The sequence below is a fragment of the Procambarus clarkii genome, chromosome 16 (assembly GCF_040958095.1).
Source record: "Procambarus clarkii isolate CNS0578487 chromosome 16, FALCON_Pclarkii_2.0, whole genome shotgun sequence".
Lineage (NCBI taxonomy): Eukaryota > Metazoa > Arthropoda > Malacostraca > Decapoda > Cambaridae > Procambarus > Procambarus clarkii.
In genome coordinates this window covers 38152004-38169121 of record NC_091165.1, presented here as the reverse complement: position 1 = coordinate 38169121, position 17118 = coordinate 38152004, and the positions used below count along the sequence as shown (strand labels likewise).

At 50.1% G+C, this 17118-nt stretch overlaps 1 protein-coding gene across 5 annotated transcripts in view; it reads left to right on the top strand.

The window, feature by feature from the left end:
• LOC123760132 (patched domain-containing protein 3) overlaps positions 1-17118 on the top strand; it is a 168210-nt gene that overhangs the window by 121275 nt on the left and 29817 nt on the right. The gene's annotated exons all lie outside the window — the stretch shown is intronic.

Here is a 17118-nt window from a genome sequence, read left to right as displayed (position 1 = left end):
CCCCCCGTCCTCTCCCAGGAAATGTACTATCGAAAAGGGACCTCCCCCCCCCCCCCCACCTTTTTCCACCTCTGCTTCTCTGATTTTTTTTTTTCGAATAACACACACTAGGTACATGTGCACAAGTGCAGCTGCCCTGGACTATGTGAAGGAGTACAGTGTGTCAAAAAGCTAGCTACGTGGTGCCAGAAGTCCCCATCACACAGGATGGTTAGTCATAGTCGGCCATGTGTTTAGTAACCTGCCTTTACATAACATAAGAACAAAGGCAACTGCAGAAGGCCTGTTGGCCCATACGAGGCAGCTCCTATTTATAACCACCTAATCCCACTCATAAACATGTCTAACCCACGCTTGAAACAATCGAGGGACCCCACCTCCACCACGTTACGCGGCAATTGGTTCCACAAATCAACAACCCTGTTACTGAACCAGTATTTACCCAAGTCTTTCCTAAATCTAAACTTATCCAATTTATACCCATTGTAGTAGTCTTTAGAAGATATAAAAGTGCGCGGGTATAAAGTACACACTCTACGGAGATCTCATTCACGACTTCATCCCGGATTCATTTCACTTATAGGGAGGTGTTTACTTTTCAATAAGTGAAATATTTCACTTAACGTGTAACCCAACACCCCCTATATGTTAAAGCATTTAACTTAGGCCTACCCCAACCTGCCATTTTTCGTCCCGCACCCAGGCAGTGTCCCCCTACTACTTTAGACGGGTCTACCCCCAAACGTCTGGCCACACAGTTTGGACAGGGCCACATACTTAAAGTATAGACATTAGATGGAATCAGGTTTCCAGCTGCTCTCAAGTAGTTATTGAAAGCGGTAAATAAATAATAATAAAATTTATTGTCGGGGGACAGGAAGCCAGTGTGTGTTCATACACGGTAGAATTATATCGAGGTCACACAGCCCCCCCCCCCCCCTCCCCCCTTCAAGGTCGAAATCCTGACCGCGCCCAGGATGGAACCCCACAACACGCAGACTAACTCCTGAGTACCTCATAGGTGAACAGATGCATTAGATGAAAGGAAATGTGTCCAACCATTTCTGTCCCGCCCGAGATTCGAACCCAAAATGCGTCGACAACGAATCCGACTGAACTATCGAGACGCTAAACACAGCGCTACATTGGGCATACTTCGCTACAAGTAGCAGCCAGTTGCCTCTTTTTTAAGTTATTGATGCCCGAGACCAACCATAACAGCCGAGTTGTGGTCACAACCTCAGGTTATAACTAAGGAGATCACTTGACGGCGTCTCGTATAAGGGGATTGAGAGGAGGCATTTGATGGTAGTTTGTTGACAACTTGTGTTGTTGGCTGTGTAAATATGCTGTCAGGTGGTGGTGGTGCTAGCAGCAGCAGGAGCAGGAGGAGCAGGAGGAGCAGCAGGAGGAGCAGCAGGAGGAGCAGCAGGAGGAGGAGCAGGAGGAGGAGCAGGAGGAGGAGGAGCAGGAGGAGGAGGAGCAGGAGGAGGAGGAGCAGGAGGAGGAGGAGCAGGAGGAGGAGGAGCAGGAGGAGGAGGAGCAGGAGGAGGAGGAGCAGGAGGAGGAGGAGCAGGAGGAGGAGGAGGAGCAGGAGGAGGAGGAGGAGCAGGAGGAGGAGGAGCAGGAGGAGGAGGAGCAGGAGGAGGAGGAGCAGGAGGAGGAGGAGCAGGAGGAGGAGGAGCAGGAGGAGGAGGAGCAGGAGGAGGAGGAGCAGGAGGAGGAGGAGCAGGAGGAGGAGGAGCAGGAGGAGGAGGAGCAGGAGGAGGAGGAGGAGCAGCAGGAGGAGCAGGAGGAGCAGGAGGAGCAGGAGGAGCAGGAGCAGCAGGAGCAGCAACAGCAGCAGGAGCAGCAGCAGCAGGAGGAGCAGGAGCAGCAGGACCAGCAGCAGCAGGAGCAGCAGGAACAGCAGCAGCAGGAGCAGCAGCAGCAGGAGCAGCAGCAGCAGCAGGAGCAGGAGCAGCAGGTAGTGTGCCGTGCATGGCTCCGTGTTGGAGGCAGTGTAGCGGCGAGCTGTCAAGGCTGCACCAGATGTTTCATGCGCCTGGTATTTTGTCCGTCATGCGCGACCAAGGTTACTTGTCCCTTCAAGGCTCCTTAAGTTACTCCTCCAAGTCCACTTCCCTTCAAGGCTCCTTAAGTTACTCCTCCAAGTCCACTTCCCTTCAAGGCTCCTTAAGTTACTCCTCCAAGTCCACTTCCCTTCAAGGCTCCTTAAGTTACTCCTCCAAGTCCACTTCCCTTCAAGGCTCCTTAAGTTACTCCTCCAAGTCCACTTCCCTTCAAGGCTCCTTAAGTTACTCCTCCAAGTCCACTTCCCTTCAAGGCTCCTTAAGTTACTCCTCCAAGTCCACTTCCCTTCAAGGCTCCTTAAGTTACTCCTCCAAGTCCACTTCCCTTCAAGGCTCCTTAAGTTACTCCTCCAAGTCCACTTCTTCGTGGCCTTGAGACACTCTGGCCGCTCCATGTTGCCTGTGGAGCAGTGTAGGCAGCCCGTCCTCCCAAGGTTCCCTACGCCAGGAAAATGTCGTATTAAAGTGCCCTTAATCTACCAGAGGACCCAAAACAGAAAACGGGGCCATGTCAGTTTCGCGAGTCGGTACTATTTTCTAGGTCGACGATTTTTGGCCTTGGAGTAGAGTATACATTTATGTCATGCTCTATTAGGAGGACGGCCTGGGTGTAGGAGTAGCTAGGGGGCCCTGGACTTAAGGCCACGAGTGGACTTAAGATGGGGACTTGACATGCCATCAACCTGGACATAGTTGATGGGATGTCAATCTCGTGACGGGTGTGTGTGTGTGGGGGGGGGGGTGACCCCGTGACGGGTGTGGGGGGGGGTTGACCCCGTGACGGGTGTGGGGGGGGGGGTTGACCCCGTGGCGGGTGTGAAGGGGGGGGTTGACCCCGTGACAGGTGTGGGAGGGGGGGGGGACGGTGTAGCAGGCTTGACTACTCGCCACCACCACAGATGACGGCCAAGGGAGGCCTACCTCTTTACTGGCCTCTTGTTACAACTGAACTATTCTCACCTTCCAATTCTTTGTCGAGTCTGGCCTTAAAGTTGGGGGGGGGGGGGGTGGAGGTGGCTCCCACAACTTCCTTTAGGGCGTCCCATATATGGACCACCTGGAAGGGACCTCTCAGGGGGCAGCACTCGGCTACTGTGACCACAAAGAGTGGGAACGGGAATATCTATACAGTTAAACTAATTTGCATTTTCAGCTAATATTTGCGCCTTCTCGTTCTACTTCCTCACTTTAGAGGTTGCCCTTGTCACTCTTATTTCCTTTCAGTATCTTGTATGTTGCGATCATGTCTGGTCTTTTTTCTCTTCTAAGAGTTGAGTTCCAGTTTCCTTTACCTTGAGGTGCTTCCGGGGCTTAGCGTCCCCGCGGCCCGGTCGTCGACCAGGCCTCCTGGTTGCTGGACTGATCAACCAGGCTGTTGGACGCGGCTGCTCGCAGCCTGACGTATGAGTCAGAGCCTGGTTGATCAGGTATTTAGGCTACTCTCATAGCTCGGTCCTCTTATCTCTGGCACTGATCTTGTGGCACGCCTTTAATCAGTTTTAATTATGGTTTATGCTTTACAAGGTGCGGATTCCAGGCCGGTCCTGCGTATTCCTATATTGGTCTAACAAAGACTGCATAGACCGTCTTGAGAGAGCTCTGGTATAGGTTTCTTAAAGAGGTTTTGATGCTAGCAGCGTCCCATATGGTGCCGATGTTACTCTGTGCCTCTGGAGTGTTTAGGAATTATATTAAGTTCCTTTTGTGCCCTCTGTAATCACCTAGTTTGCGCTACCGCCCACAGGATGAGTATGGGGTGCACAATAAACTATCAGCCTCCGGCGGCAGCAATGAAAAAAAAATCCAAATCCCTTTTCCTTAAACTCCTATAGTTGCTTTCCTCTTACGGTGTAGACGTGTCTCCTCTCTCCCTTTCCCATGTTCATTACCTTACACTAGTTGGGGGTTGAACTCTAGGAACCATGTGCTTGCCCATTTTGTGAGTCATGGTGTAACCTCCTGGAGTCCTCGGTGTTGACACGTCTCGTCAGCTTTGTGTCGTCTGCAAACATTGTCTTGGAGCTCTCTCCGCCGGGAAGGTCAGTAACATAAGGAACACTATGGATCCCAGACCCGACCCTGAGGGACACCGCTTCTTACCCGAGTTCTCTCTCCTCTCCTTCAGGGCCGCCCTTACCTAGTTTAGTCTTGGTAGTCCTATACTGTGGCTTGATGAGGGTGACACAATTGTTCCTTGTTACATCTGATCTTTTGAAGACGTTGTCTGTTCAGTATTTTAGGTTTCGACGAGATCCGCCCTGTTATGTCTGGTTTGTGGTGTTGTAAGGCCTTGTGGCCCTCAACTGTTCCTTGAGGTTATCTTGAGGTTATCTTGAGATGATTTCGGGGCTTTAGTGTCCCCGCGGCCCGGTCCTCGACCAGGCCTCCACCCCCAGGAAGCCAGCTGACTAACTCCCAGGTACCTATTTACTGCTAGGTAACAGGGGCATTCAGGGTGAAAGAAACTTTTGCCCATTTGTTTCTGCCTCGTGCGGGAATCGAACCCGCGGCACAGAATTACGAATCCTGCGCGCTATCCACCAGGCTACGAGGCCCCCGTGTTGTGTGAGAGTTGACATCGTTCTGGGATGGTTAAAGTTACCAGGTGTTGCACTCTCCAGGCGAGCTGTGTCTTTCTGAAGGTAATCTCCATGCTTGCATACAACAATCCGTGTAAGAGATTTGTACAATTGAATTACTACTATGCTTTTCCTTGAAGTCAAACGTACACTTAATTATTCCTAGTTTTTTTTTTTAACTGCAGTGTTCCTATTTGTGCAACTTTTAGTGAATGATGGATTCTGACTCCAAGGTCAGTGTCTTCATCAATGTGTTGCGAGGTAATGTTGTTAATGTGGTAGTTGTGGCGTGGGTTGTTAGGCCCCCCGTGCAAGCTCTTGCATTTTTAGATATTAAAAAGCATTTGCAATTCTTCTATTTGGAGTTCATGTAGTTCTTTGAACAAGGTCTATCAGTCACCTCCCACTTTACCACACGTCTTAGGGTCTTCAGCAAATTTGATGATGTGGTTTGTAATATTCTGGTCGTGTTATTGATGTATGTGACAAAGATGATTGGCCCCAAAATGGACCCTTGTGGCACCCCACTTAACACAGTTAAGCCTTAGTTTTAGCCTTAGCCTGTTATATTCCTTCCCATTTAGCACGATCCATGGTTGGCTTTGTTCTAACCAGTTTTATCCATTCTGGTATTCTACCGTTCATCCACGTGCCTGTAATTTCCTTGCTAGTGTGTCATGGGGACCTTATCAAAAACTTTAGGAAAGTCCATGTATTCTACATCCGCCGGAAGTCCTTTGTCTAGAGTTGCTGGCTAATGTTTCCAAAACTGAGAGCAGGTTTGTAAGGCAGGATGTGTTCATAACAAACCCGTGTTGCGTTGATTGTACAAGATTGTTCACTGTGAGATGGTGAATGCTGCCCTCCCTGAGGACACTCCACGAGCTACAGGTGTGTGAGGCCAAGCTGATCACATCGTAGTTTTCTGCCGAGCTCTTTATGCCCTTATTTGACAATAGGAGCGACATCTACACACTTCCAATCCAATGGAACTATCCCTTGGTCCAGGGATTTTCTGAGCAGCAGTTTCAGGGGGTAGGCCTAGCGCATCTGCCAGTTCCTTTAGGACTTCGCATTAAATTCCATCCACACCTGGGGGCATTGAGTCTTTTTTTTATTTGTCTGTGCTCTTTATTTTCTCGCACGTTATGGGTCAACCCGTTCTCGCAAATTCGTATAGTCAATATTGACTTATTAAATAAGTGCATAGGTGACATACTAACCATAATAGATACCCTTAAAAAACTTCATAGAAAACACCGACCTTACCTAACCTTGTTAGTATGTTAAGATAAGCATCTTATTGCTTCGTAATTACAATTGTTACTTAACCTATACCTATAATAGGTTAAGTAACAATTGTAATTACGAAGCAATAAGATGCTTATCTTAACATACTAACAAGGTTAGGTAAGATCGGTGTTTTCTATGAAGCTTTTTAAGGGTATCTATTATGGTTAGTATATCACCTATGCACGTAGTTAATAAGTCAATATTGACTATACGAATTTGCGAGAACGGGTTGTATGGGTATATTACTTAATTCATTCTCTTCACCTGCTTCCAACATTCGTGTGGGTGATGTCGTGTAGCCTTTGTGTGAACACTGATGTACAGTCTTCATTCAGCGTGTTTCCTGCCCTTTTATTCTCCAGTATAACTGTTAGTGTCATCTTTAAGGGGTCGATAGAGCTTCGGCCACAGGCATGGGGTTCATGGTTCGAGTCTCCTAGTGCCCTGGTCAATGTCATTTTAAGGGTCTTGTCGAGTTCTTTGATTTTGGTGCGACTTCGTACACAGGAGGACGTTCCCTGGAAACACAAACCGAAACTGTCTCTATTTTCCGCTTGTTACAACTTGTAATAAAGTTGTGACATCTTGGCTTAACGTGTTTATGACGTATTAGAAGGTTGTTACAACTTGCTATGTTGGTTGTTATAACTGGTTAGGAGGTGTTAAAACTTGTTCGAACGTTGTACCAACGTCGTAGTTTCGGTGTGTGTTTGTCGGGTTGGGTCTGTGTGTTGGACGTGTTTTCTTTCCCAGTTTCTTTTGGTGGATCTGATGTGGTGAGAGGCAGTGTGTGGTGGCCTACCGTCCCTCACGCCCTGTGCTGCTCACCGGAGAGCTCTACCGTCTCCAGAGGGGCCTCTTAAGTTATTAATGCTCCTTTGACTGCCTGCGTCATCCATAGAGTTCCCTGGCTTTTCTTCCTCCTCCTTGGCACATTTTTTGAAGAATGAGTGATGAGCTGGACATTATTGATGCTACCTTGTCATCACCACTCATCAGCTGCCTCAGGTGTTGTGGTGGTGTGGTGGTGGTGTGGTGGTGTGGTGGTGGTGTGGTGGTGGTGTTGTGGTGGTGTTGTGGTGTGGTGGTGGTGTGGTGGTGGTGGTGTGGTGGTGGTGGTGTGGTGGTGGTGGTGTTGTGGTGGTGGTGTTGTGGTGTGGTGGTGGTGGTGTGGTGGTGTTGTGGTGCGGGTGTTCTCTCATTCCTTGATGGTCTCCGTGACTCTCCTGGTTGTGGTGGCAGGCGGCTCATCACTGTCCTATTAGACCTATAGACAGGTCTGTCTAATTACCCAGAGCTACTTAAGGCTACCCAAAGTCACCCAAACCTATCCAGAGCTACCCAAATCTACCCAAAGCTTCCTAGCATTTCGTAAGTAATGAACTGTGATATATTTACTCGCTATAATGTTGGTGGTGAATGTAGAACACGGAATAACACACATTTACTCTGAAATATCATAACGAAATTAGACGGAACCAAGTGGCGGGTGACGTCACAGGAAGTCGACGATCCAAGACTAATTAGGTAATTAGACGGACCCTTCAAGACTGCCCGAGGACCTCGAACCACGGCCAGGAGGAAATTCCAAGGATGAAGATGGCGATGGTAGGTAATGTAGATCTGGGTGTAGAACAACTCCCAGAACCCCATCAAGCAGGGACACCATCACCCAGCGGCTGGTGGTATCAATAACCTGATACCCTTAGTTAATGGGTATCAGTAACGTGATATGTGATTGGACGGCGTTACTTGACGTAGCGTGACTCCTGAGACCACTCCGTCTACCGTGACCAGTCGTCGTGACCAGTTGAGACGGTCCTCTCCAGTGGATCAGGTCCGTCTTAGAAGCAGCTGATGCTGGAGACGCCAATCCGATGGATTCCCCAGCGTGAGTTCAAGTTCAAGTTCATGTTTATTGAGATAAGCAATACATCTCAAAGGGATAGAGTAGCTTAGGCTATTTCTACCCCTCCCCCCTACCCCAGCGTGACGACCCTCTGTATCGATCCACCAGTCAGAGGGAAGCATCGTCAGAGCCTCTGATTGGTTCCTGTACCAGAGTTCGGCTGACGTCGCCACAGACTCCAGTCACGTGATACCTTGATATCACGTGATATCCCCCCCCCCCCCCCCCCCCGTTGTTCCGTCCAAGATGACGGCATCACTAATAAGCTGGTGATTAAGCTTATCAATACCTTACAACCTGATCTCGTACATTGGCCATCTAGTATATCAGATCCTAGGTGGGGGGGGGGGGGAAGCTTGACTGAGCTTCAAGCTGCATTAACGCTTTAGCGGCTCTGTGGATATCGATCATCTGACAGCTTGACACCCGTCTGTCCGACGGGCTCCCTGGGACGGGTGACGGAGCTGCACATATATTTACCCAAGTTGGGCCTCACAAATCACTATTCATATATTGACTTCCTGTTTTCCGGGACACGAAGTGTGCTGGAATTTTAGACGTCCCCCCTCCCCCCCCTCCCGTCCCTCCCTCAATATGCAACCCACAACAGTCGAGTGACACACTCCCGGGTGGAAATAGACCTGGCCAGACGTCTGGGCTGCCTCGGGGAACCGAGCCTGGGACCTCAGATGTAAACAGCGCCGCTGGAGCCGAGGATAATACATGATTGGAATTCCGAGTTTGTGTGTGTGTGTGTGTGTGTGTGTGTGTGTGTGTGTGTGTGTGTGTGGTGGTGGTGTGGGTGTGGTGTGGCGGCGGCGGCAAGTGTGGTGGTGGTGAAGGTCAGTGGTGTGGCGGCCTGCGTGAGGGACCTTGGTGGTGGTGGTGGTGACGACGACGACACTGGAGCCAGCCACAGGGGGAATAAGATCTCGAACGTCCCCTGCAGGTTACCCCTTCCTCTTGAGGTTATCTCGGGGCTTTAGTGTCCCCGCGGCCCGGTCCTCGACCAGGCCTCCACCCCCCAGGAAGCAGCCCGTGACAGCTGACTAACACCCAGGTACCTATTTACTGCTAGGTAACGGGGGCATTCAGGGTGAAAGAAACTTTGCCCATTTGTTTCTGCCTCGTGCGGGAATCGAACCCGCGCCACAGAATTAAGAGCCCTGCGCGCTATCCACCAGGCTACGAGGCCCCTATGGTCGATACCCCTGGGGGAGGGAACGGTACGCACCTCGCACCATATGGTACCTTACCTTGAGGTGCTTCCGGGGCTTAGCGTTCCCGCGGCCCGGTCGTCGACCAGACCTCCCTGTCCCTCCCTGGTACGGAGGAGAAAGGGGGGGGGGCCTGGGGCGTGGTAATGCTGGGGATTACCTGAGAACCATTAACAGTAGTGGCCCTCAACGAGGACAGGAAGCCGGCGGCTTGTCGAAGGTCTCCCCGACCCCCAATTTGCCTTGATCTTTCCCAGCTGTACTTCAAAAGTTAAGTTTTAGCACTTAGTCATCAGCGGGTAGGCGGTTCCACGGGTTTACAACTGTGGGTGAACAGTTTAAGAGATCCGTCCTGTCATGGTGTTTATAGTAGTCTTTGTCGGTGACAGGCAGCCTGTGTACATGTTAGGTATATATCGATCCCCCTACTCCCCCCCTCCCCTTCCCCCGATCGAAATATTGACCCTCCCCAAGATGCAACGCCAAAGTTGACAAACTCCAAAATACCAATTTACTGCTTGGTGAAGAGAAGCATTGGATGAAAATGTGTCCAACCGTTTGTCCCACCCGGGGTTCGTACCCGGGGTTCGTACCCGGGGTTCGTACCCGGGGTTCGTACCCGGGGTTCGTACCCGGGGTTCAGACTGTGAGTAGAGAACGCACGCAGCTGTACCACTAAGTGTTGTTCCTCCCGCTGGCTGCACTAGTGTCTAGACTGTTTCCTCCAAGGAGTGCCGGACCAACCGGGCTGTGGTGGGCCTGCGGGCCGCTCCAAGCAACAGCCTGGTGGACCAAACTCTCACAAGTCAAGCCTGGCCCAGTAGAACAACTCCCAGAACGCCCAAACAACAGCCTAGTGGACCAAACTCTCACAAGTCAAGCCTGGCCCAGTAGAACAACTCCCAGAACGCCCAAACAACAGCCTAGTGGACCAAACTCTCACAAGTCAAGCCTGGCCCAGTAGAACAACTCCCAGAACGCCCAAACAGCCTAGTGGACCAAACTCACAAGTCAAGCCTGGCCCAGTAGAAAAACTCCCAAAACGCCATCAAGCAACAGCCTGGTGGACCAAACTCTCACAAGTCAAGCCTGGCCCAGTAGAACAACTCTCAGAACGCCCAAGCAACAGCCTGGTGGACCAAACTCTCACAAGTCGAGCCTGGCCCAGTAGAACAACTCTCAGAACGCCATCAAGCAGGTATCAACCAGGTAACTAGATGGGAGCACCTAGTTACCTGGTTGCTTGAGTGCAGTAGACAGGTCGGGCCTCACTAGGGGTGAGGTCGGGCCTCACTAGGGGTGAGGTCGGGCCTCACTAGGGGTGAGGTCGGGCCTCACTAGGGGTGAGGTCGGGCCTCACTAGGGGTGAGGTCGGGCCTCACTAGGGGTGAGGTCGGGCCTCACTAGGGGTGAGGTCGGGCCTCACTAGGGGTGAGGTCGGGCCTCGCTAGGGGTGAGGTCGGGCCTCGCTAGGGGTGAGGTCGGGCCTCGCTAGGGGTGAGGTCGGGCCTCGCTAGGGGTGAGGTCGGGCCTCGCTAGGGGTGAGGTCGGGCCTCGCTAGGGGTGAGGTCGGGCCTCGCTAGGGGTGAGGTCGGGCCTCGCTAGGGGTGAGGTCGGGCCTCGCTAGGGGTGAGGTCCGGCCTCACTAGGGGTGAGGTCGGACCAAAGGTGGACCTCGTCTTGTAGGAACTTACCTAATTGCTTCATGAAAATGCCAGACCAGCTAGTTTGTAGTACTCGCCTGTAGTACTTGAGCTTGCGAGGGGTTGATCTGCGGCTCTCTGGTCCTGGTTGATACCTGGTTGATGGGGTTCTGGGAGTTCTTCTACTCCCCAAGCCCGGCCCGAGGCCAGGCTCGACTTGTGAGAGTTTGGTCCACCAGGCTGTTGCTTGGAGCGGCCCGCAGGCCCACATACCCACCACAGCCCGGTTGGTCCGGCACTCCTTGGAGGAATAAATCTAGTTTCCTCTTGAAAATGTCCACTGTTGTTCCGGCAATATTTCTTATGCTTGCTGGGAGGACGTTGAACAACCGCGGACCTCTGATGTTTATACAGTGTTCTCTGATTGTGCCTATGGCACCTCTGCTCTTCATTGGTTCTATTCTACATTTTCTTCCATGTCGTTCACTCCAGTACGTTGTTATTTTACTGTGTAGATTTGGTACTTGACCCTCCAGTATCTTCCAGGTGTATATTATTTGATATCTCTCTCGTCTTCTTTCTAGTGAGTACATTTGGAGGGCTTTGAGACGATCCCAATAATTTAGGTGCTTTATTGCGTCTATGCGTGCCGTATATGTTCTCTGTATTCCCCCTATTCCAGCAATCTCTCCTGCTTTGAAGGGGGAAGTGAGTACTGAGCAGTACTCAAGACGGGACAACACAAGTGCCTTGAAGAGTACAACCATTGTGATGGGATCCCTGGATTTGAAAGTTCTCGTAATCCATCCTATCATTTTTCTGGCTGTCGCAATATTTGCTTGGTTATGCTCCTTAAACGTTAGGTCGTCCGACATTATTATTCCCAAATCCTTTACATGCTGTTTTCCTACTATGGGTACATTTGATTGTGTTTTGTACTCTGTATTATGTTTAAGGTCCTCATTTTTACCGTACCTGAGTACCTGGAATTTATCACTGTTAAACATCATGTTATTTTCTGATGCCCAGTCGAAAACTTTATTAATATCAGCTTGAAGTTTTTCAATGTCCTCAGCCGAGGTAATTTTCATACTGATTTTTGTGTCATCTGCAAAGGATGATACGAAGCTGTGACTTGTATTTTTGTCTATATCTGATATGAGAATAAGGAAAAGCAGTGGTGCAAGGACTGTACCCTGAGGTACAGAGCTTTTCACTGCACTTGGACTAGATTTTATATGGTTGACAGTTACTCGCTGAGTCCTGTTTGACAGAAAACTGAGTATCCAGCGTCCTACTTTACCGGTTATTCCCATTGACTTCATTTTGTGTGCTATCACGCCATGGTCACATTTATCGAAGGCCTTTGCGAAGTCCGTGTATATCACATCAGCATTCTGTTTCTCTTCTAATGCCTCAGTGACTTTGTCGTAGTGCTCAAGTAGCTGTGAGAGGCACGATCTTCCCGCTCGAAATCCATGTTGGCCTGGGTTATGAAGGTCATTGGTCTCCATGAAATTGGTGACCTGACTCCTAATCACTCTCTCAAATACTTTTATGATGTGCGATGTTAGTGCAACTGGTCTATAATTTTTTGCCAATGCTTTGCTCCCTCCCTTGTGTAGAGGGGCTATGTCTGCTACTTTAAGTGCATCTGGTATCTCCCCCGTGTCCAAGCTCTTCCTCCACACTATACTGAGTGCCTGTGCTACCGGCACTTTGCATTTCTTTATAAATATTGAATTCCATGAGTCTGGACCTGGGGCCGAGTGCATGGGCATGTTTTCAATTTCTTTTTCAAAATTTAGTGCGCTCGTGTTTATATCAGTTATATTTACCGGGGTTTGAATATCCCGCATAAAGAAAATGTCTGGATCTTCCACCTTCATGTTGTTTATTGGAGTGCTAAACATGTCCTCATACTGCTTTTTTAGGATTTCACTAATTTCTTTGTCATCCTCCGTGTATGAACCTTCACTTGTACGAATAGGTCCAATACTGGCAGTGGTTTTTGCTTTTGATTTCGCATATGAGAAGAAATATTTTGGATTTTTCTTTATTTCCTGAATTGCTTTCTGTTCTAACTGCCTTTCTTCAGTTTCATATGAGTGTTTCATATGAGTGGTCCTGCCTCTTGACTGTCAATCGACTGGTGCATAGGGTCTAGCTAAGCCTATTGCACTCTATGATATCAACATGTTCCTTGACATGTTGGCTCAGTTTGTTGTTGCCACGTCAAGTAGTTTTAGCTCTCCAAGTAGCTATCTGCACCTCCACATGGTCCCCCATTCTCCCAGTCTATATTTCCGTGGTTGAAGTCGCCCATGATTAGTAGTGTGGCTCCATCCCTGCAGGCGGGTGACGCTGCTGCTCCTCTTGTATTAATGGTTGTCATGTTGTCTATAAAGCACCTGTCTGGGTCTTCTGTAGTGGGTATGTGGGGCTGCTGGCTGCCCCAAGCTACAACATGTTTGACCAAAATTGCCCGAAACGCATTGCGTAATAGTGGCTTTAGGCATTGTATGTACTAGCTCTACCTATATATCAATCCACTAATGTAACATCACTTGTATGTATGTACCTTACCTGAATAAACATATTTATTTATTTATTTAAAATAACGAGCCCCCCCCCCCCGGGCGCCAAGGTCCCCCCCCCCCACCCCCCGGCGCCAAGGTCCCCCCCCCCCACCCCCCGGCGCCAAGGTCCCCCCCCCACCCCACGGCGCCAAGGGCCCCCCTCCTCCGGCGCGGAATAGAACAACTGGAACCCAGTCCAGTTGTTTGTTTTAGATTCAGTTACTGGGAACAAAAAGTTCCAAGTAGCACGGGCTATGGTGAGCCCGTGGTGGACTTACCTGGCCCAGGCGAGGGGCTGTAACTTGTGCCCGGCCCAGGTAAACCCCAGGTAAAGAGGCAGCTAGAGCGGTTGAGCAACAATGAATGTGATGACGTCATTTGGACGTCATATTGGAATCCCAAGCATCTTATTTAATAATTCACAGCTGCAGATGTGGGCCCCGAGGAGCCAACTCGGGGGATGTGAAGCTGTTCAATATAATGAACACGTTAAACGTCAATACGGCCTATTGACGAGTGTATAATGTATACCAGTACTATACTCCCCGGGGACGGAGAGAGAGGTTTACCCAGGGTAAACTGGGGCCAGATTCACGAATGCACTTACGCAGGCACGTACGAACGTGTACATCTTTCCTCAATCTTTGACGGCTTTGGTTACATTTATTAAACGGTTTACAAGCGTGAAAACTTGCCAATCAACTGTTGTTATTGTTATAAACAGCCTCCTGGTGCTTCGGAGCTCATTAACTGTTTAATAATTGTAAACAAAGCCGCCAAAGATTGAGAGAAGATGTACAGGTTCGTAAGTGCTTGGGGTAACTGCTTCGTGAATCTGGCCCCTGTAGAGTACGTTACACAAGTACAGGAAATCTCTGCCTGAAATAACCCTGAAAGAAATAATTTAAGTCGGTAAGTAGGCTAAACAAACAGACGCTACCAAAACACCACCATCTATTGGCGTGCTTCGGTGACCTGTGAGGGGGGGGTCCCCGTGGGGTCCCCGTGGGGGTCCCTTGGGGGTCCCCGTGGGGGTCCCCTTTGGGGGTCCCTTTGGGGTTCCCTTTGGGGTTCCCCGTGGGAGTCCCTTTGGGAGTCCCTTTGGGAGTCCCTTTGGGAGTCCCTTTGGGAGTCCCTTTGGGAGTCCCTTTGGGGGTCCCTTTTGGAGGTCCCCGTGGGGTCCCTTTTGGGGGTCCCTTTTGGGGGTCCCTTTGGGGGTCCCCGTGGGGGTCCCCGTGGGGGTCCCGTGGGGGTACCCGTGGGGGTCCCCTTGGGGTTCCCCGTGGGAGTCCCTTGGGGGGTCCCTTTGGGGGTCCCTTTGGGGGTCCCTTTGGGGGTCCCCGTGGGGGTCCCTTTGGGGGTCCCTTTGGGGGTCCCTTTTGGGGGTCCCGTGGGGTTCCCCGTGGGGGTCCCCGTGGGGGTCCCTTTGGGGGTCCCCGTGGGGGTCCCCGTGGGGGTCCCCGTGGGGGTCCCTTTGGGGGTCCCTTTGGGGGTCCCCGTGGGGGTCCCTTTGGGGGTCCCTTTTGGGGTCCCCGTGGGGTCCCTTTGGGGTCCCCGTGGGGGTCCCCGTGGGGTCCCCGTGGGGGGTCCCCGTGGGGTCCCTGGGGGATATAGTCACGTACTCGATTCCTAATTATAGACCATGACTCTGCGTTTATTTCGTTAGTGTGTTGGCAGGTTTTTCCTTCCTCAGCGTGCACGTCCTAAATGAATATTATGAATACTTTTAATTGCAAGGATTGTGTGAAGGTGGGAGGGGGCTGCCTCCCCCAGTGTAAGTGTTGCACTGCACACTCGACACTTACATGTTCAGTAGATTGTTAGTAAACCTACATGGTCACTTAGCTCCTGTGCTTAGGTATTAATCCTCTAACATGAACAAAACAAATACTTAGTCCCCAATTTGGGGACCGGAATTAAGCCTATCTAGGTCCCCCCCCCCCTCCTCTAAAGTCCGCCCCCCCCCCCTTTAAAGTCCCTCTAGAGGACCCAAGTCAACGACTGACGCAGGATGCTGGCCACAACAGTTGCCTAACTCCGGGCACCTCTTTAACTACTAGGTGGAGACGGGCATCAAGGGGTAAAAGAGCACTTGAACAAGCATCTAGGTCCTGCGCGGGAGTCGAACCCGGGACCTCTTGGTTGTGTAAACAGACTGTTCTGCCCACTAATGATCGCAACTTTCGATACTTTTTAATTAGTATATTTTTTATATTTCAAACGCTTGTCTGTCCGTTAAAGAACGTTCACTGAACGAATCAAACTGGAAGATGTTATGCCGCGCAAAATGGGGCGTTAGGTTTTAAATTTTGTCAAACGGGAAGTAGAGTAACTGTTGATCAAATAAGATTAATTCTATGTCACGTGAAAAGCTCTGTACCCCAGGGCACAGTCCTTGCACCGCTGCTCTGTACCCCAGGGCACAGTCCTTGCACCGCTGCTCTGTACCCCAGGGCACAGTCCTTGCACCGCTGCTCTGTACCCCAGGGCACAGTCCTTGCACCGCTGCTCTTTCTCGTTCATCAGCATGAAAATTTCCTCTGTAGAAGACTGGGAAAACTCCAGGCGGATATTAAGTCATAGATTATAGACAACGGAAAATAGAATGTTTAACGTTGACAAGTTCCAGGAACTTAGGTATGGTGGAAACGAGGAACTTTAACGAAACACAGGGCACAGGACACAGGGCACTGGACACAGGGTGTAACGGGGGGTGGGGGAAATAGCTCTATCTTGTCCATTATTCCACCCCCCAGTTAACTAACGAGGCCGGGGGAAACAGCTCTCTCTAGTCCGTTATCCCGTCCCCAGTTAGCTAACTATTCTAGAGCACCTCCAGAGTTCCTAAGGCAACCTCTCTCGTTCAACACCTTGTAACCTAGGTATTTGACTACCTAGGTGCTAAGACTACAAGGCGCCGTAACTTGATCAGTTACCCGAAACTCTAGAGAGAACTCTACAATACAGAATCATTACCACAAACGTATAAGAGAAAACGAAAGGAAAGAAATGAATAGTGAAGTCATTAGTGAGGGTTTGGGGTGAGAGGTAGAGAGGTGGGAGGAGCGAGGAGGGTCATTAGTTGAAAGTGAGAGTTTAGAGAGGGGGTGGAGGGAGAGGTGTAGATAGGTAGTAGTAGAAGAGTAGAAAGTAGACGTAGAAAGTAGAGGAGTAGAAAGTAGATAGTAGAAGACGAAATGCTGCCACCATCCATTCATGATCATTACATACAAGACAAGGAATGGAACTTGCCTGTATCACAAAATATTCTCAAAGGACGTTATCATGAGTTCATTATTAGTATGTTCCCTCTGTACCATGTATCAACTCCAAACATGTACTCATTTATATCATGAACCCAGTAACCACTGAGGCTTTCTCAAATCCTCAACTCAAAGCTCTAGGGCACAAAGTTAAACACAATTTAAATAATAAATTCATAATTATATTTCACATGAAGTATCATAATATAAGCAATCCAATTCAAATGTTAAAGAGAGTCATCATCCAAGAATTCGAGAACCCTACAACTTGACTGCCCCTGATCATCACACAACATATGTAAACACGACCAAGTCACCTTAATGCTCAACTCACCAAGTGTCTCTGCCTATAGCTGGATAGAGAGGGGGGGGGGGGTCTGTAATTGACAGAGACTCCCGCCCTGCCGGCCGACAGCCTCCCTGATAGGGCTGTCTTCTCTCTGCTCTCCTGGCTCGTCTGCTGCTCTGTCTGTTAATGCTCTATGCTGGATAGCTCTCCGAGTTTATATTGGGGAACCTAGTAGCTAACTCCGCCCACAAATAGATAGCCTCCGGCACTACCA